The sequence below is a fragment of the Malania oleifera genome, chromosome 10, assembly GCF_029873635.1.
Source record: "Malania oleifera isolate guangnan ecotype guangnan chromosome 10, ASM2987363v1, whole genome shotgun sequence".
Taxonomy (NCBI): Eukaryota; Viridiplantae; Streptophyta; class Magnoliopsida; order Santalales; family Ximeniaceae; genus Malania; species Malania oleifera.
The window spans coordinates 1,432,678-1,460,051 of record NC_080426.1 but is presented as its reverse complement, the minus strand read 5'-3'; the positions used below and the strand labels follow the sequence as shown (position 1 = coordinate 1,460,051).

Here is a 27,374-nt window from a genome sequence, read left to right as displayed (position 1 = left end):
ATCAAATGAACCACAAAAGATATTCAACAAAGGTTTGTAAAATAGTTATTTGATCTTTGTATTAAAATGATAATCTCAATCAAAGGTATAGCAACAAAGATCTTTTAGCACTCAAGCAAAGATTTCAAAATATATATTTCTCAAATATAAGTACAAGAGACATTTTGAAAATAATTTGTAAAATATTTTAGTAATCAAAAATTCAATGTCCTTGAGTATTGCAATGATAATGCAAAACTCAAAGGCTCAATGAATTATTCCTAGGGAAGACTTATTAGCAAAGTCTCATTAGCAAACTTCAAACTTATCTCTCTAATAAAATAACCTCAATCAACAAAAACAGGAGAGAGCTTAAGCCTAATGAGAAGAACACTCAATCACACTTACAAAGAGATTTAAGCAATAAAATCTGATAAGAATGAGTATAGGAGGCTCAAAAATGAGTATGAGAGTTTTTCAAATTTCAAAGGATTTTTCATAATTAAGATTGTTAATCCAATGCTAATTATTCTAAATGAGGGGGCATATATAAAAATTCCCCAAAAATATAACCGTTTAGGACACATGGAGAATTATTATAATTATTTTAAAACATTTTAACTCAATTAACCCTATTTAAATATTTTAACCGCGGTAAAAATATTATGACAACCCGAGAGCACCGGTCGACCAAAGGCGACGTTCGGTTGACCGAGTGTTTTAAGTTCGGTCGATTGGGTGAGATTTGAACTAGAAATTTTGTCAATCGGTCAACAGGGTTCCAAGGCAATTTTTTTTTTCCACGTGGTTCGGTCGATCGTGAGGTTTTGAATTAAGTAGTTCGGTTGACCAGACCGTTGGCCAGACACACATGAGAACTCGATCGACTAGGTGATTGGCTTAAGATTTGGGCTCGATCGACCATATGGTCAAATGGTTGACTCGGAGGAAGTTCGATCGACCGGGTAGAATGAACTGGGCATGGCTCGATCAACCGGACAGAGGTCAAATTGTTGACTCGGTCATCGACGTATTTGTACTTGTGAAATACAGTCGACCGAACATGCATTTTAAGTGCATTTCGGTTCTATTTACTTATGTGATCACTATTTCCATATAAACATATATATTTGTGCAAGTATGAGTGTCGTAGTGTCATTCTAAGCTTTTTTGGTTTTTTACCTATCATATCGTGCAAGTGATGCATATGATTATTACAATCCCGAACATATTTACTATTACAAACTCATAATGAATAATGAATTTAAATACAACATAAATAAAGTCTTCATGGCCTTTAACTTCTATTTCTTGTGTCATCATTTTGTTTTGCCAACTATATACCTGCACATATTCTCAAACATTCATCAAATACAATAAGTATTTGTCATTATCAAAACCGGATGTAACCTATAAGGTCAACACCATGTTCCATCAATAGCATTGAACCTATGCCATTTTCAGCAGACCGTGCTCCACCCTGTGAACTCATGCGGTTCCAACGTGCCTAGAGGCAAATTTGTGCCACATAATAGACTGTCAAAGCGGTGGAAGATTGTAAGCAAGGAGCTCTTTTGAGTTGTGAGGATCCTCACTAAAGAAGATTTGTGTTATGAATTAGGGATCAAGTGGACTTCATATACATGGATAACTATCAACTTAAAAGTTTAAATCTACTGGATCTTAAATCCAACCATATATAGAAATACTCATCTTCCATTCTATTTTTATAATGTAGGACAAACTCACAAGTAAAATTCTCAATAATTTGATATGTGGACCTACACAAAGAAAGCTAGGCAACAAACCATTGGACCAAAGCACGAGTTCAAAAAAATATACATCACTAATATTGAAGTAATAGTAGCAGTTCTACTAGCCGCTAATAATCTACTTTTATTAATTTCTTATAATTTACAATTACCTATAAAATACTACATACAATTTATATTTAGAAGATTCATCTAAAATTATATTAAACAAATTCATAAGGTACTTCATTCATCAGGGAGAACTTACACAAAGTTGTTTCATTACATCAGACAATCATCATGACTGCATTTCGTATTTAGTTACAAATATTTCACTACAACCAAAATAAAATAGCATTCATCAATTTCCACGCCACTATATACACCCATCACCTCCAACACATTTAACCAATGATCTGCAAAAAGAATAATTGGATGTTTGTTTGAGGAAAAATATATTAGGGCCCCACTAACTAAAAAAAAAAAAACTAATTTAAAAAAATATACAATTTTTTGTTTAAACTAGCAGTGCTAAAGAAAAAAAAAAAAACACAAGGCCCTATTATAATCAAACTTTTGTCCGTTCATTAAAACAACCAATACAAAGTGCTCAAAACCATAAAAGTTATGATTAGAGTTCAAATGCAGCAAACTTAGCAAACCAGAAAACGAATAATTAGTTTTAAATATGATTGTTCTTGATTTCAAATGCAACGAATTTAGCAGACAGATGGTGAAGGGGAACATGCAAGTTTTAAATATGACTGTTCTTGACCTCAAATGCAGCAAAGTTAGCAAACCAGACCTTATTTTCAAGCAAGAAGAATTGCATATCAGCATCACATTAAGCTATCTAGGGTAAAGTAGTCAAACAAATCTGTAAATATCTTTCAAAAGTTAGCATTTGCCATACATGCAAATCAAAGGAAGAACAGATCATTGGTAAAATTTTGGAGAAGCAAGAAAATAGATACCCATAAAAGCAACAAAAACAGCCTTCAAGCATCATAGTGATAGAAGAGAAATGATGCTATGTAAATAGCATGCAACAATCTAATAATTTCCATCAAGGAAATGACACCAGAAACAGAAGAGAAATGATGCTATGTAAATAGCATGCAACAATCTAATTATTTCCATCAAGGAAATGGCACCAGAAACACTTCTGAACAAACAATTATCGTAAAGGGGATTTAAGTAGAGCAGGGCCATCTTTTTGTTTGCTGCACTTTGGGCTAACATAAATAAGCAAGCACAGGATAAAAACCATAAAATAAAATTTTAAGGGCCCATTTAGTCATGTAAAACATTTATCGTTTTCCAATTTTTGTTTTCCAAAGAATTCTAAAAATGTTATGCTTATTTTTATAATTTTTCAAGATTTGAGTTAAAAAGGTAGTAAATAATGAGTTTGTTTAAATCTGTGGAACAGTTTCTCATTTTTCGTTTCTAAACTTCAAAATAATTACAAGCAACTTGTTTTCTAATTTTACAAATTTTATATAAGGTAATATTTAGAATCATAGATTTTGAGGTTTGAATTTAAATTTGTAGATTTAAAAGAAACTTTATACATACTCTACACAAATTAAAGTCCAATATAAGAATTTCATGTTCTCTTGACAAAGAGTTAGAAATGCAGAAAAATAATGAAAAGATGTTTTCCAATTTTTCCATGCAAAATTAAAAAATAAGAAAAAAAGACAGCATTTTATAATTATTTGAAAACTTAAAAATGAAAAATAAAACTATTTATATAAGAAAATAATGTCAAAACTATTTATTGTTGTTTATTATTTCATACAAATGTTGTAAAAATAAAAAATTAGCTAACTTCATTTTTTAACACTTTAAAAAACTAAAACAGAAAATAAAAACAGTTTTCCACAACAAAACAGGCCCTAAGACTCCTTTTTTTTGTTTTCTTCTAAAACCAAACGCCAATCAAGGAAACAAAGAATTGCTATCCTCACAATTAATGGTAGTGCGTAAATTCACCCCAAAAAAAAAATGCAGAAATAACATGTATGGCTAGTTAGATATGGACTATAAAGCAATACTATAATTGAAGGGAAAAAAAAAATTAAATTCTAAAGCCCAAGTGCAAAGAACTCACTTTCTGAGGCCTTCATCATAAACCTATAAACTTGAGTAATCTGCAATAGAAACACAAACTCATATAGCGAAGCTATCTTACATCGGAAAAGATAGACAGAAAGAAATCATAAGAATCTATAAATGAGCACTACAGCCAACGTTATATGAAAAATGGATAAATAAAAGTAAACAAAAAAAATAAGACAACAAAGAAATGACTAAATCAAATCAGCTCTTAAATTATAATAAATTATACGCCAGCTTCTATGAAAGAAATTTCTCAATGTGTTGCATTCACATAGAAAATAAGGTTAATTCTGTCTGCACCTCATAAATTAAATTCAATAGAAACTAAGAAAGGCAATGCTTCTAGAGCACATTTAATGAGGTAAAAAACTAAAGGTAGACAAATACATCTTATCAGAGATCTAATCAAAGGCTTCTCTAAAATGGCAGCATAGAATTTGCCAAAAAGATTGGAAATTTAGTTGACCAGAACAAGGATTTCATAAAATTTGTTAGCACCAGCAAAGTAGTTGCAATGTGAATTTTTTCAAAGATATGGATCACCAGCACACTTCGCACGCGAGTACAGTGTAATTGATAATATGCATGTTCCAATAAAGCATATACCAAAACTAGGATTTTTCCATTTATCAACTCATGCTTACAGTTGCAGTACATTGGAATAATATCCATGGTCAATATAATCTCCCATAAACAAATAATTTGTATCTGGAAACAACCAATCAAGAACGCAAGTACGCTTTTAACATTAAAAAAAGAATGAAACCAGAAAGCAAATAGAAGGCACTGAATATATGCAGCATAGGCAACTTCAAGGGCAAGGGTCAAGAAAATGAATAATTCTCCAGATTTATGAAACCAGAAAATGAATGATGAATCTAAATAGATTGTCATGAGGTCACATGAAAATAATTTTTCTTTTTTTTTAATGGGGAGGGGGGAGCCTAGACGTGACCTGGCCACGGGTTTGAGGTATGGAAACAGTTTCCTACAAAAAAGCAATTAAGGCTAAGCTTTGTGCACCAGGCTGTCATGAGGTCACATGAAAATAAATAAATAAATAAATAACACACATTTATGTGCACTCCACACATCACAGGCTGAGTCATTCTAGAGACTCGGACAAGCGCAGGACCCTGGATGCATTTTAGAATTTGCTAACAGAAGTATCTCTTGAAAATCAGAAAGTGCAGTAGATGTAAATTATTGACTAGCAAAAAAATGTAAATTATTTTAATCAATTCAATTTTATAATGAACCTTAAAAAATGAAAATTTTAATATCTAAATTGTATCTTCTAACTACTCCAACACTACCACAGAGACAACACAAAGTGTAGCTAGACCTCATGCAAAATCAACTGTATCTTCGATTTTTTTTTTTTTTTTCCACACTTTCCTGGCAAACAGAGGAAAATGTACTTACAAAAGGTGCCAAGTTATAAAATCAAAAATGATAATGAAAATTATAATTAATGAGTACAAACACGAAGTAATGCACATTGTAAAAGGATTATGAAAAAAGAGTGCTTACAAATTTCAGAACATAATTCATACAAAGTGCAAAAGTAAATAAAAATTAAGGTTGCACAAGATAATTTGCAGCAAAATGAAAAAAATACTAATTTGAAGTTCCAGTTCAATGTGGAATGCCATTGCCACCCTGTCATGAATTTTGACAAAATTAAAACTTTCCTCAAATTTTCTCACACAACCCTAGAGTTTTTTAGGAAAATATTAAGAAAAATAAAATAAAAAACACAAATATAAGTGGGTGGGGGAAAATTTACAGTTTTAAACTCAACTGACTTTTGGAAAGTTGGTTAAGTATTTAAACAAAAAAACAAAAAACAACAGAACCGACTTTCCAAAAGTCGGTTTTGGTGTTCGAATGACAGCCCACTAACACCTGCACACAAAAAAACAAAAAATAAAAGTATGCAAAACCAACTTTTGAAAAATCGGTTCTACTTGGGTTCTACTTCCAAGGCGCTAACACGCCTGCCCCTGCACAAAAGAAAACAAAAAAAACAAAAAACAAAAAACAAAAAGTAACCAGAATCGAATTTTGTAAAGTTGGTTTTGGTACAGCCACACTTCGTGGCCTCCCCCCCTCCGCTCAAATCCCTTCCCTACATGTGCCCCCCTCCCCCCAACCCCTATCGATTCCCTCCATTTCCTTCTCCCTCCCACTTGTGTTTCTCTTCTCTTCTACCTTTCTCCAGCAACATCCCACCACCTTCACAAATTTCAGTGTTAATTTTGATTTTATACATCCATTTCATTTAATAACTTCTGTCAGGGCCTTCATCCCTCCTACAGGGCATGGGAGGAGGATCATTATGACGCCTTTAAAAAGCATCCGTGTGCACACACATTAGCGACACAGTGGCACGTTGATGTTAAAATCATTTCATGGATTCAACGAGTGGGGTTCTATCCACTGTATCAAATTCGATACATTCGGCTTGACCACCATTTAATTAGCGCAAATCTGGAGTGCTAGAGGCCTGAGACACACATTTCACTTTCCCTGCGGTGAGGCGACAATAACGCTGCAGGATGTCGTCATCATTACAAGATTACCTATAGATGATGACGTTGTTACAGAGACGACAAAGCAAGACTGGCCCAGCCTGTGTTATAAACTACTTGGATGTGACCCCCCATTGGTCGAAGCAGATAAGCTAGCTCCTCCCTGTCAATGGCATGGATGGACAGCGGCCTACCGAGACTTACTAATAATGCATTGAAAGAGGAAGTAATGCAGTACGCTCAAGCGTACATACTACAACTCATGTGCGACTTTTTGTTCGTGAACAAGTCGCAATACTATGCGTCATTGGTGTTCCTACCTCTACTCAACGACTTGGACATGATGTCCAGGCATAGTTGGGGTAGCATTGTACTTACATGGCTCTCCAGAGATATATGTCAAGTTGGTTGTGGGGTGGGAGGGGGGGCACACAATTACGGGTCCGCTGTACCTCTTGCAGGTTTGGACATAGGAGCGCATGCCCTTTCTTGCTCCACAATTATACTTGGCCTACCACATCTTTCTGCTAATGTCGTCGATGGGCCATTCCCACTTGTGGTCAGGTTAGTAAGTGTTTTACTTTCCATATATTTTCAAAACTTAAGTGTTATTATATTGGTAAATAACAATAAACTCTGTTCAACTTGATATAAATATAATATATTATAGATGGCGAGCTTCATTTCTTGCTTCACATGTCCCCATGCATATTCTGCGATCATATCGATATGACCTTGATATGATGCGTGAGGAACAAGTAATACATTTTTATTTTCATTGAAATCTTAAAATGTGATTACGTAATATTAACTATTGTTCTTAGATATACCGTTTGTTAGCAGTTTATATAGATGACGTACACAACAAATGTGTACGCTAATCTACCGCGTATCTGCTTCAATGGAGTACAAGTGTGGCTTGTTCGCACACTCCTGTCGTGGAGTGGCACCTGTTAGACCGAGCACTGCGGAAGTTTGAGCTGAGGTAGCAGATCCCCCGTCCACCTCAAATAGGGTACGACCTCAACAGTCATTTTGGGGATCTGCATGAATGTGACCGGCATGGAAATTATTAGACCGACTAGCATACTTACTACAATTGTACTCACTAGATGTGGCAACAGCGACTGGACTATGTCGTCCACATACTAACTGAGCTTTTACTCCTTAGGCCTACACCTCTATGGGCCAAGGATGGATATAGTCAATGGTACCAGTCTATCATTGTTTGTTGCATCAACAAGATTGTCGGTCTGCATATGACAACAGTGGGTGAATAAATTATTCAACGCATATAGGGAACATACAATAATTTCAATAACTAATTAATATTTTTATAATATTCTATTACATAAATCATAGACAAACAGTATGCTACTAAAATATACAGAGATAAATAGACAAAATCATACTATACACATTAAGTACACATCAATGTGATGGCCCAACTCTGTCATGACCTCCAATCCTCCTTGAACACCAATTGCGGTTGTGACACTCTTCGTGGAAAAAATCGCACCGCAACCTCCTACTGCTCTCTCGTACATCAATTTCGTTAAGTAGTTTGGAACTTGTCGATCATCCTTTTTGCCTGAGCAATTGTCAATTTCCATATAATGTTAGTGTCACTGGATCTGTCCAATATTCTTCATGGAGGATGAGAATGAAGCCCATCACATATGTAGCATAATGCTCAGCCACCGTTAAACAAGGGTCAACATAGCGATTATACCCCAATATCTTGGAGCCACAAACAGCTAACAAGTGTGAACAAGGGTCGTGTAGATTTTGCCACTTCCCACATATACACAGACGTCCCTTTATGTCAATGGTTTGAGCATTCAAACCCTTGTTTGGCTAGCGCGGTGTAGTTTGAATATTGAACAATCCTCTTTCAATATTAAAGTTTATAACCTCATGTCCAGCATACGTCATTTCCCTCCTCTGCATTTGCAATAACAAATGTGGTGTGTAACCATTCCCCGATTCCATCACTTGGCGAGATACCCCTCCCACCGAGCACTGAAGACTGCACAACGCGATAAAACGTCATCTGTACAATGGCAGTTACCAGTAAACTGCGAGTTCCTTTCAAAACGACATTAAAACATTCAACCAAATTTGTGGTCATGTTTTCATACCTTCGACCACCATCATGGCATTGCATCCACATGTGAAGAGAGATCTCTTCAAAAAAAAATACTTCGCAGTTGACCCACCTTCTGTTAGGATCATTTCCATAAGATTATTGGTTTTCCTAACTTGGTGTTCTCTACCAACTATTTCAGCCATCCACTTCAGCATGGTATTGTGCACCCTCTTATTGAAGTTACTAATGACATGACGCAAGCAAAACTTATGGTGTGCACGCGGCAGTTTCCAGTCAACATTATGACGAACTGAGGTGTTTGTCCGACATAAGAATCAAATTATCATGGTCAGTCACTTCATCCCAGATGCACTGAAGAAACCAAGACCATGTTCGCAAACTCTCCTACTCAACAGTTGTGAACGCTACAAGAAATATCTGTTGGTTTGCATTAGGGGCCGTTGCAATTAGCCATTTACCTTTATATTTCCTATATAAGTGTGTTCCATCCACACAAAGAACTAGAGAACAATGAGTGAATCCCTCAATTGATGTTCTAAATGACCAAAAAACACATGTCAAAATAGTAGAGTTGTTAGCATCAGGAATTTCTCTCCATGCCCACTTTACCTTTGCACCAAGATTTGATTCACACAGAGCATGCATTCACTTTGGCAGGATTTGATATGAAAGATCCCAATCTCCAAAAATCCTTACAACTACCATTTGCTTCCCGAGTCATACCTTTCTATAGGATATATGGTATCGGTACTTTGACCTCAAGTGTGCTTGCAAAGTTACAATCAAAGCACTAGCATCACTTTGGATAAATTTTTATGATTTCATTTGCAACTAAGGTCAACTTCAAATGCGGATGGTTTTGCGAGAGAGTCTCATTGATGCGTGTATGTGGCCCTCTGTACTGTGCAATTTCAAAGAGCTCATGCTTTTTGCCTTGACAGACACCTAACCTCCACACGCAGCTCTCATCTACCTTGCACCTAACCACCCATGTTATTGGGTTGGATTGCACCACTTGAAGTTGTGGTGTGTCTGCACATAGTGAACGTGCACAGAGTGGATCAGATCATCCTTTGTGTCGAAAATCATACCCTAACAAAATTTCGAGACACCATCCCATCGAATGCCCTCAAGGAAACTTTTGAATTGAGTTCTGATATAATCGGCTTCAACATCGATCATGTATGCTAATGGCGGCACGTCGCATACCCGTCATTGACCCACAACTGTGTTTGTAGGAGGCATGACAACTTCTTCATGCTGAACCTCATAATCATTCGGTCCACCGACCTAATTTACCTCTGCGTCTACCTCCTCAAAATCATGTTCTAAATCATCTTCTTCCTCTAACTCAAGGTCACGCTCTATATCAGGTTGTATTAGCTAGACAGTGTATGCCCCCTTCTCGTTCATAACAATGGATGGAACCATTTAGAAGTCTGGTATAGACACAACTCAAGCTGAACTTTGGTCATGCCTATACTAAGTTGATTGTTGTGGTTCATGATGAGAATTGCATCCCACATTGAATCCCTACAAATTAGCCTCCTTATGTCCAAACTTTGTTGACAATTCTGGTTGAAACGATGAAATAGGGGCGTCATTCAAATTTAAAGTTGTCATCGCCTGTGAAAGGTGATCAAATAGTTTGCTCGTCTCAGCAATATTATGTTCATTATATGATTGAGGATGAAGAAATGCTTCCCTCTGTATAGTTGGAGCTCCACCCATACTCATGCTTCGAGGAATGCATTTAACAAAAATTTCAACTATATACACATCAAGACAAGAACTCTACGGGTCCAAAGCAATTAGGACATCTGCAACATTTTTATTGGGACGTCAATATACACTAAATTTCCACCACCCCCTCGTTGCGGATATCTTGAACTCAATTTTAACATGTGCTCGTTCGGATCAATATCTAATCCTTCATATATTTTCCGTTTCAAACGTTCTAACTTCATCCTCCTTCTAACTCGAATTGCCTTCGTTGGTCCTATGTTGTACTCTTTACCAGTCAACCCATGTATAATTTCATTGTCAACGTTTAATAAGACCGTAGCTTTGTTAACTGATGAACTTGACGTCATTCTGAATTTTCAACACAAATTAAGAAAGAAAGTAGTTGCAAATGTAAATCTGCAACAAGTTCACGCAACACTTAAAGGTGGTGTGGAAGGCTGGAGGAGAAAGGAAGAAGAAGGAAAAGAAAGAAGGTGAAAGGATGAATAGGAAGTGAGATGATGAAGGAGAATAAATAGGATAGGGTGGGGAGAGATGGGGCACGCGGGTAGCTAGGGGGGCTAGGGAATACATGCATGGTATTACCAGTACATGCATGTCAAAACCAACTTTGCAAAAGTCAGTTTTGACTTGTATTAATTTTTTTTTTTCTACGTAATTACCTCAAGAAGGAGCAGGGAGCAGGCTTTGTTCAGAACCAACTTTTGGAAAGTCAGTTCTACATACTTTTAATATTTTATTAAAAAAAATTTGTGCGCAGGGTGATGGGGATCAACATGCCCAACCTATGCCATTTTCAGATGTTGTGATACGTGGACGGCCTCCCAATTTCCACATTTCCTTTGCCAACATGATGACACGTGGACGACCTCCCGATGTCCACATCGGTTCATAATTGTTTGTAGATTTTGAATGGATTATTTGAAGACTTGTTTTGAAGACTTTTTAGTGTGAGAAAGACCCAAGTAGAGATGCCAAAGCAAGTCCGAGTGCAAGACCCATGTGGGCCCCACACAATCTTGGGGGCCCACATGGCTCCATTGGGCCCAAAGGGAATTGTGCCTTCTTTTGATTTTTGTTTTATAATTAATTTGTAATCTAACAAGACAACTTGCTTGCTCGCATGTGCATGTCTTAGTAAGTTGTGTGTGTGTTGTAAGTTCTGTTAGTATTTATTATGTCTAGAAAGTTGGAGCATTTATTTTGTTAGTAACTTGTAAGAGTAATTAATGTGTCTAGTAAGTTGGTCTTTATCATTTGTCTCCCATACTTGTGTGGGAATTGTTAGTTGTTTAATGTCTTTGCACCCCCAAGCTAGCTAAGCTTATTAATGCTTTGTCCCCCAATGCTAGCTATATATATACCCCTTCATTGTAAGCAATATGTAGAGAGAAAAGTATTGAAATTGAAAGGAAATTCCTTTGTTGAAACTTGTTAAGCTTTGTCCAATCCTTGTGATTGTGTAATGAGAGGCTACGTCATTCTCCTCGGAGATCAGATGGTAAGAGACCACTATTCTATCCAGCGACTCCATCCCTATCCCACTTTACGACTTCCCTCCATCATCCACACGACCACCACCAAGTAACACCCCAAGGCCACCAATCCATCATTTCATTTGCCGCATACATATCCATATTTCAAAGTGTGCACGAAGAACTTCAGACGAGTTCTAACTATCCTCCAACGCATCCACACGGCCACAACAAAATACCCCCCCCCCACCACGGCCACTTCCCCTCCATTACATTGCTGCGTTTGTCTCGGTATTTTAAAGCTTGTTCCAAGGAATTTTTTGGCATGGTCTAAGACTTTTGTTGAACAACGTCAAGTCATCCAAACAATTCTCTTGGTAATCTCAGCATTTATTTGAACCCTTATTTTATATTGTAAGCCTTTGCTGGAAATCTGAAATTCCTTATTTAATAAGCACATTTGAGCCATAAGATTACAATATTGATACTTGCTAGCTTTAAACCAATTCTGGGAATATTGTTGTGCTAAACATAGAACTTTCATTCTTGAAATATTGAAATAGCATCTTTTTCTGCATTTAACTTGATTCTTTAGTGAAAGAACTCTTGGGACTTATTTCCGAACAGCATCATACACCTTTTCAAAATCCTTAAGTTCGGATAATTGAATCCTAAATTTAAAGTGTATTGAGTGTATGTACTTGTGTGAGGGTTGAAACCATAGGACTAGGCCACCCAACCCCGTCCTACATCACAGGGTGTGCAAGTGTCAGTGGGCTGTCATTCGGACACCAGAACTGACTTTTGAAAAGTCGATTCTATTGCTTTTTTTTTTTTTTTTTTATACACAACCGACTTTCCAAAAGTCGATTGAATTTAAAACCATAAATTGTTGCCATCAGGATTATCTGTAGATGGCGATGGGGACAACACAGCAGGACTAGCCCAGCCTGTGTTACAGACTACTTGGATGCAACAATGTGAAATATAGCATGATTTATTGTGTTTATGTTCAGATAATTGAATCCTTAAGTTCGGATAGTTGAATCCTAAATTTAAAGTGTATTAAGTGTATATACTTGTGTGAGGGTTGAAACCATAGGACTAGGCCACCCAACCCCGTCCTACATCACAGGGTGTGCAAGTGTCAGTGGGCTGTCATTCGGACACCAGAACTGACTTTTGAAAAGTCGATTCTATTGCTTTTTCTTTTTCTTTTTTTATACACAACCGACTTTCCAAAAGTCGATTGAATTCAAAACCGTAAATTGTTGCCATCAGGATTATCTGTAGATGGCGATGTTGTTATGGGGACAACACAGCAGGACTAGCCCAACCTGTGTTATAGACTACTTGGATGCAACCCCCCCCCCCCCCAAAACTAATCAAAGTAAACGATCTGGCTCCTCCCTGTCATAGGCATGGATGGACAACAACCTACCGTCAATAATGCATCGAAGGAGGAAGTAATGCAGTACGCTCGAGCGTACATACTATGACTCATGTGAGGCTTGTTATTCGTGAACAAATCGCAATACTATGCGTCGTTGAAATTCCTACCTCTATTCAACGACTTGGACATGACGTCCAAGTATAACTGGAATAGTGCTACACTTTCATAGCTCTACAGAAAGATGTGTTAGGTTGGTCGTGGGGGGGGGGGGGCACACTCAGTTGGTGGTCCGATGTTCATCCTGCAGGTTTGGGTATGAGAGTGCATGCCCTTTCTTGCTCTAACTACACTTGGCCTACCACATCTTCTGTTGTGAAAAATAAGGGCGGCCTCTCCCAACAATGCGCAACAGAATGAACATTGTATAAAGGATCACACATACATACTTGCAACAAACAAGATGGTGATAAACAGAAAACATTCCACGACCATAGCAATACAAAGAGAGTAATAATAAAGGCAATAACACTAGGAATTACGTGGTTCAGCAAAGCCTATATCCACAGGGGCAATCGGCAAGAGATTCACTATGAAGATCAAAGTCTCACAATACAATGATCTTCTCTCCTTCTCTCACCCTCTCTTACTCTCTTATATGTTGAAATATGCCTAGAATGACATATATAACAACCCCTCGGAGGTTTCCCTCCGAATACCCAACCACTCCAACGTTCAAATTCAAAATTTAAATTCTTTCTCGCAGCCCAGCGACCACTCATCGACAAGAACAGAGCACTCGTCGATGAGCCAGAGAAGGCCACTCGTCGACGATTATGTCCACTCGTCGACGAGTCTTTGAACTCTGAGATTTCCTGGCTCTCGGTATCTCCTCGTCAACAAGTCTTTGCTGCTGCCCTACACCAAGACCACATCCATATGTTTTTCCCTTTGTTTATAAACTCCCGAAGTATAAAAGTCACACCATAAACAACAATCTCCACCTTGGCGATTATATGCCCCTTAGGAGAACCCGAAAAACATATCTAACTGCTCCACCTTGAATTCTAAACGTTCGGTTGGGACCGTCTCCCTTCTAGCACTTGGAGACATGCACCAAGTCCAAGCAACCCGCTTGAACTTGTCAATGGCAGCTTCAACTTCTACCATCAACCCCGGTACAATTGTAGATACAATACCCGAAGACTTCACCCTAGGCTTCCAATAAGATCATCCCACAACAGTAAACACAAAAGTTGCTGCAAGCCTTATATTACCAAAGCCCCCTACATAGTCTTCAACAAAACTAACAACTGACGGTCCACTCTGTTGCTTGCTGAAACATCCCATTATACAATCATGGAGGACCTTTGACATATCCCAGATATCACAGCCCGTCCTTGGGTACCGAGCGGTAGACATTCTATATAGATTCTCCACATAACTCCCCTAAGACAGCAAACAAAAGTCTCCCTGCAGTTCCGTCCATAAAGCCACCCTGAGATAACACCGATCTCCCTGTAGCTCTATCCACAAAGCCACCCTGAGATAACACCAATCTCCTTGTAGCCCTATCTACAAAACCACCCTGAGATAACACCAATCTCCCTGCAATTTTGTTCAAGCGAATCAGCAAACCAAGACCCATCTTAGTCGTACCCAACACATTCATGTCAAAACTTTCCAACAGAGTATCCAACTGATTAGCCTCAGTCAAAGGCATTCCAGCCAATAACATGTCATTCACACACAACAGATACATCACTCCACAACATCCTATCACCCTCTTCCACATTGGAAGCCTCACCAACTCACACACTTGAGTAGTGGTTTGATAGTACACATGAGCCCACCGTGATCCTGCTAGTCACCCGAACTGAAAACTCCCTGCAATATAAACAACGTCATCTCTGCCCTAAGTCTGTTGCTCCACCTACATCACATGCCCATTCAAACCATGATACTGTTGACCCGAGATAGAACTCCCCGTTCCACCTAAATAGCATGATTGCTACTATTGCAATTTTCTGACATTTGTTTCTCTTCCTTTACCTAAGTATGCTACCCCATGACTTTATCACCAAAAGTCATGTCCTCAATCACCCCTTTGTTTGCCATAGGATCACCTAACTTGCACCCACCTTTCTTATAACCCAGAAAGATGTGTTGTCCGGACACAACACCAAGCCTAGGTCCTCCATCACTAGAATAGTGCACCAGTGGACATCCACTCACTACCGAGTAGTCTACCCCAAAACTTGCCTACCATTCACCTGCAACTTTCCCATCTAGCGATATCTTTGGCGATCGATTACACAAGAAATGGGTCATACTCACTGACTTCACCAAGAAGTAACCTGCAAGCCCTACATATAACCTGCCTTGCTCACAAAACTTCTTGAACAAAACCATCGTACTCAGCCCCAATGTTTGACTTGAGAATCTCTCTCCCGATCTGGTTCTCCACCTCAACCACTGCATGAAGTACACCAAGACCCTTCGTGATAATCCCACGAAAAACATATGTCTATCCCCTGATGCTATCATCATTGGTTCCCAAACATCTGAATACATGTAGTCACTCATATGCTCTAACCGCATGTGCCACAAGAAACCCGACTCAAACTTAACAGTTGCAACTCCACCTACAATTGTAACATCCCGTAGTGCAAAGATGTTTCCCGCCACTTTATCCCCTTTCATCACTACCGAGTTACCACACATTTTCATTTCTTTGCATTGAGACTTGTAACAATATCCATTACGATCTAAAATTTCCAATGAAAATACCATTCTTCCTTAAACTTGATTCATGCTTTACATCACATATGGCTTTTACGACACCATCATACATTTTGATTTTGACATTTCCAATAACAAATATTTTGCATGAAATATCATTTTCCATCAAAATACAACCAGTATAAACTGACCTGTCGGTGTCAAACTATTTTCTAGGATAAAAGCATCCGGTGACTAAGATTCAAGAATCACTTGTGAGGCACTCCGAACCCGATGAAACACATAGCATATCTCCAACACTACATTCTGAGTCTTTCTCCACTACACTTGCAGATTTTGACGAACCCTTAAACATACATTGGCATTCCCATTTTCACCAAACTAATGCCGGATAATTCTCATCCATGACGTGATACAACATGTCCTTAGGCAAACAAAGACGAATGATTGCTCCCAATTCATTCCAACAAGTCGTTGCATCCATGCTATCCGGTTGAAATTCTGTATAAACCTTCACCATGCCTTGTTACAACACGAGATCCTTAAATTCGAAGACCATACAACACGCTCCGATACCAATTGTCGTGAAAAATAAGGGCGGCCTCTCCCAACAATGCACAGCAGAATGAACATTGTATAAAGGATCACACATACATACTTGCAACAAACAAAATGGTGATAAACAGAAAACATTCCATCCCATAGCAATATAAAGAGAGTAATAATAAAGGCAATGACACTAGGAATTACATGGTTCGGTAAAGCCTACATCTACGGGAGCAATCGGCAAGAGATTCACTATGAAAATCAAAGTCTCACAATACAATGATCTTCTCTCCTTCTCTCACCCTCTCTTACTCTCTTATATGTTGAAATATGCCCAGAATAACATATATAACAACCCCTCGGAAGTTTCCCTCCGAATACCCAACCACTCCAACATTCAAATTCAAAATTTAAATTCTTTCTCGCAGCCTAGCAACCACTCGTCCATGAGAACAGGGCACTCGTCGACGAGCCAAAGAAGACCACTCGTCGACGATTCTACCCACTCGTCGATGAGTCTTTGAACTCTGAGATTTCCTAACTCTCGGTATATCCTCGTCGACGAGTGTTTCGCACTCATCGACAAGTTTTTGCTACTGCCCTGCACCAAGACCACATCCATATGTTTTTCCCTTTGTTTATAAACTCCAGAAGTATAAAAGCCACACCATAAATAACATCTTCCTATTGATGTCAACGATCAGCCTTTCCCACTTGCGGTCAAGTTAGTATGTGTTTTACTTTCCATACATTTCCAAAATTTAAATGTTATATTGGTAAATAACGATAAACTATGTCTAACTTAATATGAAGTTTTTTATGGAAATATTAAGGAAAAAAAAAAAAAGGAAAAACACAAATATAAATATGTGGGGGAAAATTTACGATTTTAAACTCAATTGACTTTTGGAAAGGCAGTTGAGTATTTAAAAACAAAAAACAAAACAAAACAAAAAGCAACAGAACCGATTTTCCAAAAGTCAGTTTTGGTGTCTGAATGACAGCCCACTGACACTTGCACACCCTGTGCACAAAAAAATTAACCAAAAATAATAAAAGTATGCAGAACCGACTTTTGGAAAGTTGGTTCTGAGCAAAGAATGCTCCCTACTCCTTCCCAAGGTAACTACGCGGAAAAAAAAATTAATACAAGTTAAAACCGACTTTTGGAAAGTCAATTTTGACATGCACGTACTGGTAAAACCATGCACTTATTCCCTAACCCCCCCTCAGCCCTAGCTACCCACATGCCCCATCTCCCCCCGCCCCGTCCTATTTATTCTTCTTCATCCTCCCACTTCACATTCATCCTTTCACCTTACTTATTTCTTTTCCTTCTTCTTCCTTTCTCCTCCAGCCTCCTTCACCACCTTCAAGTGTTGCGTGAACTTGTTGCAAAACTCTTGTAACTGTTCTCTTTCTTAATTTGTGTTGAAAATTCAAAATGACGTTAAGTTCGTCAGCTAACAAAGCTACAGTCATATTATACGTCGACACTAAAATTATACATTGATCAACTGGTATTGAGTACAACACAAGGCCAACGTAGGTAATTCGAGTTAAAAGGGGAATGAAGTTAGAAAGTTTGAAACGAAAAATATATGAAGGATTATATATTGATCCGAATGAGTACATGTTAGAATTGAGTTCTAGATATCCACAAAGAGAGGGTAGTGAAAATTAAGTGTATATTGACGTCCCAATAAAAGATGATGCAGATGTCCTACTTGCATTAGACTCGTGGAGTTCTTGTCTTGATGTGTATATAGTTGATATTTGTGTTAAACGCATTCCTCAACTTAGTATAGGCATGAACAAAGTTCAGCTGGAGTTGTGTCTAAACCAGACTTCCAAACGGTTCCATCCATTATTATGAACAAGAGGGGGGCATACACGGTCCACCCAATGCAACCTGATATAGAGTGTGACTATGAATTAGAGAAAGAAGATGATTTAGAAGAGGATTTAAAAGAGGCAGACGCAGAGGTAAATGAGATTGGTGGACCAAATGATTATAGGGTTCAACATGAAGAAGTTGCCATGCCTCCTGAGAACACAGTTATGGGTCAGGGACGGGTATGCGACATGCCGCCATTAGCATACATGGTCGATGTCAAAGCCGATTATATCATAACTCAATTTGAAAGTTCCCTTGAGGGCACTCGATGGAATGGTGTCCCGGAATTTTGTAAGAATGTGATTTTTGACACAAAGAATTATCTAATCCACTCTATGTGTGTCCACCATGCGCAAACACATCACAACTTCAAGGTGGCGCAATCCAACCCAACAACATGGGTGGTTAGGTGCAAGGAAGACGAGAGCTGCGCTTAGAGGTTGCGTGCCTGTCAACGCAGAAGGCATGGACTTTTTGAAATTACATAATACAGAAGGCCACATGCATGCATGCATGAGGCTTTCTCGCAAGACACCCGCAATTGAAGTCGACCTTAGTTGTAAACTAAGTCATAGAAATTATCAAGAATGATGATGGTGCTTCGATTGCAGCTTTACAAGTACACTGGAGGTCAAAGTACCAATACCATGTATCCTATAAAAAGGTATGGCTCTGGAAGCAAATGGCAGTTCCAAGGACTTTTGGAGACTTGGATCTTTCATATCAAATGTTGCCAAAGTGGATGCATGCTATGTGTGAATCAAATCATGGTACAAAGGTGAAGTGGGTATGGAGAGAAATTCCTGATGCTAACAACTCTGCTATTTTGACATGTGTTTTTTGGTCATTTACAGCATCAATTAAGGGATTCACTCATCGTCCTCTAGTTCTTTGTGTGGATGGAACGCACTTATACAAGAAATATAAAAGTAAATAGCTAATTGCAACAGCCCCTAATGCAACCCAACAAATATTTCCTGTAGCGTTCACAATTGTTGAGGAGAATATGCGAAAATGGTCCTGGTTTCTTCAGTGCATCCAGGATGAAGTGACTGACTGCAATAATTTGTGTCTTATGTCAAACAAACACCCCAAGATTATTGGTGTCGTTCGTCATAATGTTGACTGACGACTGTCGTGTGCACAGCATAGGTTTTGCTTATGTCACGTCGTTAGAAACTTCAACAAGAGGGTGCACAATACCATGCTGAAGCGGATGGTTGAAATAGCTGGTAGGGAACACCAAGTTAGGAAATTTAACAATCTGATGGAAAGGATCCTAACAAAAGGTGGGCCAACTGCAAAATAATTTTTTGAATAGATCCCTCTTCACATGTGGACGCAATTCCATGATGGTGGTCGAAGGTATGGAAACATACCCACAAATCTAGTTGAATGTTTTAATGTCGTCCTGAAAAGAACTTGCAATTTACCAATAACTGTCATTGTACAGATAACGTTTAATCCCGTGTCGCAGTACTTCAGTGCCCGGCGGGAGCCATCTCACCAAGCAATGGAGTCGAGGAATGGTTACACCCCACATTTGTTATTGCAAATGCAGATGACAGAAATGACATATGCTAGACATGAGGTTATAAACTTTAATATTGAAAGGGGATTGTTGATTTTCAAACTGCACCGCGCCAGCCAAATAAGGTTCAAAATGTTCCAACCATTGACATAAAGGGACATCTGTGTACATGTGGGAAGTGGCAAAACCTACATTACCCTTGTTCACACTTGTTAGCTATCTATGGCTCCAAGAGATTGGGGTACAGTCGCTATGTCGACCCATGTTTCACGATGGCTGAGCATTATACTACATATGCAATGGACTTCATCCTCGTCCTCCATGAAGAATATTGGATAGATCCAATGAAGCCAACATTATACGAAAATCGACAATTGCTTAGGCAAAAAGGATGACCAAAGAGTTCCAGACTGCGTAACGAAATTGACGTATAAGAGGGGGCAGTAGGATGTGGTGCAATTTTTGCCACAAAGAAGGTGGCAACCGCAATCGGTGTCCAAGGAGGGCTAGAGGTCATGACTGAGATGGACCATCACATTGATGCGTGCTTAATATGTATAGTATGATTTTGCCTATTTATCTCTATACATATTAGTAGCATACTGTTTGTCTATCATTTATGTAATAGAATGTTATAAAAATATTAAAAAGTTATTGAAATTATTGTATGTTCACTATATGCATTGAATAATTTATTCACTCGTCACTGTCATATGCAGACCGGCAATCCTACTGATGCAGCCAACAGTGATAGACCAGTACCACTAACTATATTCATCCTAAACTCATAGAGGTGTAGGCCTAGGGGTGGAAGCTCAGTCAATATGTGGACGGCATAGTCAAGTCACCATTGTCACATTCGCGCACATCCCCATAATGACCGTCAGGGTCGTACCTTGTATAAGGTGGATGGGGGATCTGCTGCCTCAGCCCAAACTACCGTAGTACTCGGTTCAGAAGGTGCCACTCTATGACCTGAAAGCAGATTAAGGGGGCACGAACAAGCCACACTTGTACACCATTGAAGCAAATACGCGGTAGATTAGTGTACACATCCATTGTGTACGACATTTACATAAACTGCTAACAAACGATATATGTAAAAACAATACTGAGTATTACGTAATCACATTTTACGATTCCAATGAAAATAAAAATGTATTATCTGGTCCTCACGCATCATATCAAGGTCATATTGATATGACCGCAGAGTATGCATAAGGACATGTGAAACAAGAAATGAAGCTCGTCATCTGCAATATATATATTCATATCAAGTTAGAAAGAGTTTATCGTCATTTACCAATATAACAACACATAAATTTTGAAAATGCTTAGAGAGTAAAATGCACACTAACCTAACCGCAAGTGGGAATGGCCCATCGCCGACATCAACAGGAAGATGTGGTAGGCCAAGTCTAATTGGAGCAAAAAAGGGCACGCGCTCCCATACCCAAACCTGCAGGAGGAATAATGAACCTCCAAGTCTTCAACTAAGTGTGCACCCCCCCACAACCAATCTGTCACATCTCTCTGTAGAGTCATGCAAGTGCAGCGCTACCCCAACTATGCCTAGACGTCATATCTAAGTCGCTGAGCAGAGGTAGGAACATCAACGACGCATAGTATTGTGACTTGTTCACGAACAAAAAGCCGCACATGAGTCGTAGTATGTATGCTCGAGTGTACTGCATTACTTCTTCCTCCGATGCATTATTAGTAAGCCTCAGTAGGTTTCTGTCCATCCATGCCATCGACAGAAAGGAGCTAGATCGTCAGCTCCAACCAGTGGCGGGTCAAATCCAAGTAGTCTATAACACAAGCTGGATCAGTCCTGTTGTGTCATCCCCGCAACAACGTCGCCATCTACAGGTAATCCTATAATAATAGCAACACCCTGCAGCGTTATTGTCGCCTTGCCGCTGGGAAAGTAAAATGTGTGCGTCTCAAACCTCTAACACTCTAGCAATGTGCTAATTAAATGGTGTTTATCCGAATGTATCAAATCTGGTACAGTGGATAGAATCCCGCTCATTGAATCCACGAAACAATTCTAACATCAATCATTGTGTCTCTAATGTATGCACACGCTGATGCCCTTTAAAAGCATCAGAATAATCCTCCTCCCATGCCATGTAAGAGGGATAAAGGGCCCCTAACGTCAAGGCGGAAGGATTGGTTTGACCGAAATCAGTGCGTAAATATTAAATGGAATGGATGCATAAAATCGAAGTAAACATTGAAATTTGTGAAGGTGGTGGGGAGACTGCGGGAGAAAGGAAGAAGAGAAGAGAAGAGAAAAGGGAGAAAGAAATTAAGGGAATAAATAGGGGTTAGGGGGAGGGACTGCGCGGACGTGGGGAGGCCACGTAGTGTGGCTGTACCAGAACCGACTTTCCAAAATTCGACTCTAGCTAATTTTTTGTTTTTTTTTTTTTTTTTTTTTTTTTTGCATAGGGGACAGGCATGTCAACGCCTTGGAAACTGAACCCAAGCATAACCAACTTTCCAAAAGTCAGTTCTACATACTTTTTTTTTGTTTTTTTTTTGTGCATAGGGTGTGTAGGTGTCAATGGACTGTCATTCAAACACCATAATCGACTTTTGGAAAGTCGGTTCTGTTATTTTTTATTTTTTAAAAAAAAATATTCAACCGACTTTCCAAAAGTCGATTAAGTTTAAAATCGTAAATTTTTCCCCACCCACTTATATTCATAAGGATCCAACTTACTCGTTCCTGGAGTTAATTAATGGACATAGGACATACAACCAAATATACAAGAAGGAAGGGAGAACAAAGGAGCCTTAAGGAAGATAAGTGAATATGGGATTTTACAGCCAAGGACAAAGGATGACATTTTATTGATGAGGGTGAAAGCTATGAGCACAGCATCACTCTAAAAAACCTTGGAGACATTCATTTGATACAATAGAGTACGAGTGACTTCAAGAATATGTTTGTTTTTCTAATCTGCAACTTCATTTTGTTGTGGGGTGTGGGCATAAGAGGACCGATGGATCATAGCAGAATTAGTCATACAAGTAGTGAATTTGGTACTAAAGAACTCCTTAGCAGTATCACTACGGAGTATCCTAATTGGCATATCAAATTGAGCCCTTATTTGAGAACAAAAGGCACAAAAGATATTAAACAACTAAGAACGAGATTTTTCATTAAATATAACCAAGTCATCCCAAAATAGTCATCAACAAATGTAACAAAGTACCAAAACCCCAACTTTGACGTGACACAACTAGGACCCTGAATATTAGAATAAACTAGCACGAAAGGCCTAAACACCCATTTGTCCATCCGGAAAGCAAAGGGAACACAATGATGTTTTCCTAATTGACAAGACTCACACTCAAGATTAAACACAAGACTCAACGTAGGAAGCTATGGCTGTGAAAGCAATGGGCGGAGAAAACGACTCAAAGTAATAAAGCCCACGACCCTCACATCATATGTCAATTGTCTTCCTCATCTTCAGATCCTGAATAACCACAGAATTAGGAAAGAAAGAGACATAACAATTTAGTGACTTTGTAAGCTTACTAACTAACATGAGATTGAAAGGAGATTTAAGAATGTATAAAACATAAGAAACAAAGATGGAATGAGTAGGATTTACTATTCTTATCCCTTTAACAACAATAGTGGACTCATCAACAAGGGCAACTTGACGTAGATTTTTAGGATAGTAGAGTACAAAACAAAAGTCGGTTGCACCTGTTATATGGTCAATGGCAATAAAATCAATAACCTAAGGACTAGTGGGAGAGACACTAGATTACATACGAACTATAGGATTATGCTTATAAGCAAAAGACCCAATGTTCTAAGATGTTTGTTGGGATGTTTGATACTGTAGGAACCTTGAATACTCTTCCTCCGTGATAGTTATAGTATGTTGTTCACCAAAACAAATGCTTGATGACGGAAACACAGTTTTGGGATTTGCGGATGCCATCCCAACACACACAGAACCTCGATATAGTGGCAAATCAGGAATACACAGTGCACAAAATGCTCTTGAGATCCCAGACCAACCAAACCAAACACAAATGAGTCAACCGTTGATTCAACCACGAAAAAGTCACCAACAACTATACATAGCACTGCCACAACCCTACAAAATCAATGTATAAATGTTGCCACTGCTCCAAGAGACCTTAGACACAGCCCCAAAAAACCAACACAGAGCTCTAACAGTACCAAACAACCTCTATACAGTAGAAAATTTGAAGTGCACAGCGAATAACATCCTCCTGAAATTCATGGACACCATCCCAAGACATGATGTTCGACAACTTGAGCAAACCAAAAGCACACAATGAACAAGAAAGATAAAAATGAATCAAGAACACAGCAATATCAATGTTTCAGGCCTCAATGAACTCTAATAGCATTGAACAAAAGCTTCAGGCATTAGCCAGGAATCATTCCCGAAACCCCGCACATGAGCAACTAAAAAGGTGATATCTTTGTACAGAAAAGATGACAAACAACTTTGTATTATGGTGTGAGGAAGGATTCAAGAAATTTGGAAGGAAATCAGAACAAAATGGCTGCTCAAAAGTGTCTCATGCGCCAGTGCGTGGGGTTGGCACTGCAGCTTTTAACCAGCGTGTGGGGGCTTCTCTGGCTGTGAAATTTTGTGCAGATCAGCAGGTTCTGTGGCTTGCTATGCAGTTAGTTTGCAAAATATGAGGTGTTTCTTGAGGGGTTGAAAGGGACAGCAGCATCCAGGATTTTTCTGGCGACTGCAGCTTTTTCCGGCAACTGCTGAACCCGCTCCTGGACTTTGGTGATGCTGATGACTCTTCTACAGCAGCAGGTTGCATGGTATTATGATGTTTAGGGTTTGATTTAGCAGTGGTCATGCAATTAGGGTTTAGGTCGGATCTTGCTCCAATACCATGTTGAATGATTGAGTAAAATGAAAGACCTACCAACAATGACAAGTGTCTCCCTCTATTTATAATATATGTCAAGTACAATACAATCAAATGAAGTGAACAAAGAAATGACAAATCAAATATTCTTTCAATTTATAATAAACTGTAAGCCAGATTTCATGGAAGAAATTTCTCGATGTGTTGCATTCACATGGAAAATAGGGTTAAATCTGTCTGCCCATTATAAATTAAATTCAATAGAAACTAAGAAAGGCAATGCTTCTGGAGCACATTTAATGAAGTAAAAAACTGAAGGTAGAAAAAGAATCAGAGATCTAATCAAAGGCTCCTTTAAAATGGCAGCGCTGATTTTACCAACTACGGCCATAGGAAATTTAAATGCCCAGAATTAGCATTTCATAAAATTTGTTAGCACCAGCGGAGGAGTTACAATGCCAAATTTTTTAAAGGAAGAGATGGGTCAGCAGCATACGCATGCACACAAGTACAATGTAATTGATAACATGTTCAAATTGAAAGCATACTTTGACAAAAATTTTTGCAATATGGAATAAAAGTATGTATATTAAACTCATACTTACTATTACAGTTTTCATCAGAATAATATCCTCAGTCAATATAATCTCCCATAAAAATTAAAACAAAAAATTGTATAAGGACACTGCCGATCAAGAATGCAAGCTTATAACATTTTTTAAAAAAAAAGGAGAAGAAAAAGAAGATTCAAAGATCAGGAAAATGAATAATTCAAAATGACAATGCAAATTTTAATTAATTAGTACAAACCCAAAGTAGTGTAAATTCATACCTAAACGACACCACGGAAAATTTCAATTAATTAGTATAAACATGAAATAATGCACATTGTAAATGGATTATGAAAAAAGAGCACCGTTTACAAATTTCAGAACAGAATTTATAATGAGTGCAAAAATAAAGCAAAATGAAGGTTGCACAAGATAATTTGCATCAAAATGAAAAAAGTAGCAATTCTAAATTCCAATTTAATGTGGATGCCACACTGTCAAGAATTTTGACAAAATTAAAAGCTTTTCTGAATTGTTATCACACAATCCTGCCAGCACCATCCCTGTTGTGCATTCCCTCACAAAAGCAACTTATTCTTGACTCTTTCTTCCCAAAAATTCAGTTCTTCACAAAGTTTATTTGCACATCCTTATTTGATGCAGATTATATGCGCACTCCTTATTTGAAGCATATCACATAAGATCCTTTCAATTATTACAAACTTTACCATAGACTTTCCAAGTAGAAAAATTATAAATCCTCCATAACACAATTGGAAGACCTTTTCATCCTGTCTAGATTAAAATTCTGGAATCCGAATTCATTATCTTCATTGCTCCATAAATCTTGCATAATTTTTCGAAGCAAGCATCATGAGTTCGGTTCCATGATAACTAAATGAATTATGGTCACCATTGTTCAGTTATACAGACAATATAATACCTTCACGCACAACAAATACTGCACAATTTTTCAAACAGACAAAAGACCAGTATATACCATGCACCTAAAGCGCTCGAGGATTATATATTCAATACAGGATAAAAAACGATTCCTCTAACCTCGTTTATTTTTTTCCCCGAGAGTGTGGAGATTTAAAATTATAGAAAATCAAGTGTAATTAGGCACACAAAAGTAATTTAAAAGTTAAAAAAAAAAAAAGCAAAGAAAAAAGAGAACTGTGGCCTGTGGTTCCGCAAGGATAATGAAATGACTTGCAGATGCTAGAGAAATTGAAGTTTGAAAAGCCAAAAACTGCAAACGAAGGAGCTCCTTGAAGGCAGGCATTAATTAACAATTTAAAACTTCAAATTCAGCTACTTAACACCAAAACAGTGAAACACACACACACACACACACTCAAAATTTAATACAAAGCTGAAATCAAGGAAGTTACTCCATAAAAACCACAATTCAATTTTTTCGCCCATAAACAACTTCTATTTCAAGGAGGAAGCAAATAGCAAATTCTTTGCAAAAAAAACAAGCAAATTCCAGACGAAATAGAGGAAATTACTCCGCAGAAACCACAATTCCAGAATTTCCAATTTCTTTTTCTGAAAATAGCCAAAACATGATGAACTACGGTACCGTTTCGCACAATGCCGTACGTCATCCTGAGGCTCAGATCCGAACATCACCTTCTCCTTTGAGGTACTGACGGAGCAGACTACACATACGGGACTCCCGGGCCTAGGCGGTCACCTTCTGGCTGGCGAGCCTCCCGTAGTCCAAAAATTCTGGCAAATTGGACATGCTTTCCGGCGAGTCGCGTACAAACAAAGATTGGTTTCGCTGTGCACTACTTGGCTCCTCTTAGCCTTTAATCTTTGCTCGTCGCCGGTAGAGCGGATTTGCAGATCGATGGAGAGGTGAACCAGAACGCGCATTGGAGGTAGGGAGCTTTTTGCAATGGAGAAGTTAAATTCCTCCTGCATTTCAGGAAGTGGAACGCGGTCGAGGGAGAGGGAGAGGGAGTGGGAAACCGTCACCAATAATCCCCACGGGAATTTCCTTTTTTGATCTGGTTATTACCATTACCAAAATTTCTACAACTGATACACAAGTTCTTCAAAAACCCTAATAAGTATATTTTAAAAAC

At 38.4% G+C, this 27,374-nt stretch overlaps 1 long non-coding RNA gene across 1 annotated transcript; it reads right to left on the bottom strand.

Moving 5' to 3' along the window:
• Nucleotides 1–1,949: 1,949 nt before the first annotated feature.
• Nucleotides 1,950–27,374, bottom strand: LOC131165533 (uncharacterized). Its single transcript, XR_009139593.1, has 3 exons — nucleotides 26,864–27,374; nucleotides 3,847–3,886; nucleotides 1,950–2,146 (listed from the first exon to the last, which is right to left on the bottom strand). It is a non-coding gene; the product is annotated as an uncharacterized LOC131165533 (long non-coding RNA).